The sequence below is a fragment of the Myodes glareolus genome, chromosome 9 (assembly GCF_982192425.1).
Source record: "Myodes glareolus chromosome 9, mMyoGla1.1, whole genome shotgun sequence".
NCBI classification, from domain to species: Eukaryota; Metazoa; Chordata; class Mammalia; order Rodentia; family Cricetidae; genus Myodes; species Myodes glareolus.
The window spans coordinates 66,991,392-66,994,926 of NC_142034.1; the positions used below are offsets into that span (position 1 = coordinate 66,991,392).

General features: G+C 47.4%; 1 pseudogene; it reads right to left on the reverse strand.

Moving 5' to 3' along the window:
• Window positions 1–1,312: 1,312 nt before the first annotated feature.
• Window positions 1,313–1,772, reverse strand: LOC148120959 (small ribosomal subunit protein eS12 pseudogene; annotated as a pseudogene).
• Between the last annotated feature and the right edge of the window lie 1,763 nt (window positions 1,773–3,535).

Below are 3,535 nucleotides of genomic sequence, written 5' to 3' on the forward strand. Positions count from 1 at the left end.
TCAGACTCTCTTTTCCCTGTGCTCTGTGCAGGCAATCAATGCTAATCCAATCTTCTGGGACCAAATGAAACAGCCGTATGCAAAGGGTCTGGGCTCGCTTTTCTGATTCGCAAATGACCTACATAATCGCCTCACCCCAGCCTGCCTGGGAGAGCAGGGCTGCCGGCACAACCCCAGCAAGCGCTTCCCTGCTGGGTGCTGGCTAGGGTTTCTTCTGATCTTGCCAAGTAGAAGGGAGAAGCCTGGCCAAGGGTTCCCATGGCCTTATTTTCAATTCAGACTTAAATTAGCTCCCTGTGGGACCACCCCGAGTCTGACTTTCTCTGTTTGGGACCTGAAGGGGTCGAGCTAAACCACCCCTAAGTTCTTCTCAGTGGCGTATGGTGGTGGCATAAACCTGTCATTTTAGGCTTGGGATGTGGCGGCAAGACAAGCAGGAGCCAGCCTCGGCTACATAGCAAATTTGAGGCCAACCTAGGATACGTGGAATACTGCCTAAAATAAAACAAACAAACAAAAACAAATAAGCAAACAAGTAAGAAACTCTACAGAAAGGCTGGAGAGCTGGCTCAGCCATTAAGAGCACTTGCTACTTTTACATGGGATCCTGGGTTCAGGTCCCAGCACCCATGTTGGGCAGCTCACAACCACCTGTAACTCCAGTTCCAGGGGATCTGACATCTTCTGGTTTCCAAGGCACCTGCACACATATGCGTATGCCCACACATATGCATGTTTTATAAGAAGAAAAAGAAGTTTTTGCTGGGCAATAGTGGCTCACACCTTTAATCCTAGCACTCTGGAGGCAGAAGCAGATAGATCTCTGTGAGTCTCAAGCCAACCTGGTCTACAGAGTGAGTTCCAGGACAGCCAGAGCTACACAGAGAAACCCTGTCTCAACAAACAAACAAACAAAACACAGAAACAAACAAAAAGAGAAAACCCTTCAGAAAACCAAAAATCCAGACAACAACAAAATAAATGAATAAGTGAAGTCCCAAACTGAAAAACACAAAAATAAAAGAAAGATCTCCCTCTCCACAGTCGTTCAGCTTAGTCTCCCAGCCTGAAAATGTCTTCAGACACTGATCACTGTGGGACTGGAATTCCATTTAACAAGGGTGAACCAGCACAGCGTCACTGTGAGTGGGCCGTTGAGCGGTCTCAGGTTGGGGTCTACTGGACGATACCACATATGCATACGGACCGCATACACAAAGGGTGAATGTACCCGATGGAATATCTGAACATCACTGGACAGGTAAACAATTGTACACAACCACACATGTTTTGTATTTTCTTTTTGAGCCAAATTTTTTATTTATTCATTTCTTGCACTTGAAGTACTCTTCGATGACATCCTTGGCCTGGGATTCTCTGCCGTAGTCCTTAACCACTACACAACTGCAACCAGCTACTTTCCGTGGCGTTCCCTCTCGATCAATTTTACAGAAGCCTACCCATTCCCCGAGTTTCTTGTTGTCGTCAACCTTAACTAGGTTGATTTGGTGCTCAGCACAAAGTGCCTCCACCAACTTGACATACATAGGCTCATCACAGTTGGATGCAAGTACACAGAGATGGGCTTGGTGCTTGTCTAAGGCTTTGGCAGCTTCGCGGATACCACGTGCGAGGCCATCGTGGATGAGGGCGGTCTTCAGCACCTCTTGAAGAGCAGTGTTGACGTCTATTACACCTCCAGCAGCAATGCCTTCCTCGGCCATGGCGGTGGATTACAGGTGAGGCCGAATCTTGAACACACCCATGGCTCCGCCCCACATGTTTTTTTAGTAATGTGGGCTTTGGGGATTGAATTCAGGTTCCAGGGTTTGCGGGGCAAGCACGCCCCTCACTGAGCTGTTTCCCCCAAAGGTGACGTAACAAAAATCACAAGGAGCCTCCTGGGTGCAAAGGAAAATTGCAGTTTAGCAGGGAGGGTCTCCACTCTCTGCAGTACTGGCAAGAAGTTTCTTTGATTCCTCTGGGACGAAGCCAGATCCCTCGTGGAGCCTTTCTCACTGGGGACCCCGTCTGGATGACAGTGACACCACATGAGAAAGTCTTTGACAAGCTTTGGGATGCCACACAGGACGGAGCTCAACAGAGATGATCACTCAGACACAGTTTATAGTCAACTGAAATTCTATTTCAAATGCCTGAGAATACACTCAGGTGTACGGGACCAAGAATATAGCCCCCAGCGTTTAGATCAGTGGTTCTCAACCTTCCTAATGCTAGGACCCTTTAATACAGTTCCTCATGTAGTGGTGACTCCCAACCAAAAAAGTATTTTCATTGCTACTTCATAACTATATTTTTGCTACTGTTGTGAATTGTAATGTAAATGTCTATGTTTTCTGATGGTCCTAGGTGATCCCAGTAAAAGAGTCATTCAACCCTAGAGACCTACGGGTTGAGAACTGCCGATTTAGAGCAAGGGGCTTTTAAAGGCAAAAGCCTCACCCTGGTATCTTGTTCTGCAGCTGCAGGGGGAGTGTGTGTGTGTGTGTGTGTGTGTGTGTGTGTGCAAGCAAGCTGTGTAACCTAAGCTAAGTTAGCTGGAGCATCCTGATCTCAGGTTTCTAGAATAGAGTTGGGTCATTTTCCAAAGGATTCTCCATCAAGGAGATCCAGTGTGTGTGTGTGTGTGTGTGTGTGTGTGTGTGTGTGTGTGTATACACATACATATGTGTATATGCATATATATTTGTTTTTCGAGACAGGGTTTCACTGTTTAGTTCTGGCTGTTCTGGAACTCACTTTGCAGACTATGCTGGCCTCAAACTCACAGAGATCTGCCTGCCTCTGCCTCCTGGGTATTGGGATTAAAGGTATGCACCATCACTGCCTGGCAAGGAGATCAATTTTTAATTAAACCTAAAATGACGACAGCAAGAATACAAGATGGAGGACCCTCTGCACTATCTTGCCCAGACACAATGTCCTCAGCTAGATCTTTGCTAACTGCTTTTTATCAATCATCCCTCAGCTGAGAGAGCCTTTCTGAAAATGTTTCTGTTATCCTGGGTTGCCATCTTGTTACTCTATTTTATTTTTGTTTCTTTTACTTGGTTACTTTCTGACACAGGATCTTACTGTGTAGCCCAGGCTGGCTGGGAACTCAAAATCCTCCTGCTTCAGCCTCCTGAGTGCTAGGGCGCCAGGTGACTATGTTCCACCCAGATCTGTTCATAACTATTACTTGCACTTGTTAGTGCATGGAATCATCCTTAGAGAGCTGTCTCCAGGCTTGCTGCTCTGGCTGGTCCCCAGAGCTAGTGAGTAATTGTTGAGTGGATGGGCCTCTGAGAATCCAGTGCTCCTACCTCCTCCCCTCAACCGGCTCTCTCTGCTTCTCTCCCTTAAAACAACTGCTTTTCCAGCACTGCTTTTCCTGCCTGTCTGCTGTCCTCAGAACCCAGCTGCAATTGCCAGCTTCTCTCCCACCATCCCCCTCAGGGAGCTCTTCTTAGTCCTCTCCATGCCTCCTCCTCCCCCTCTGCTGACAACCCTCCTGCAAGCTTGCTTCCTCTCC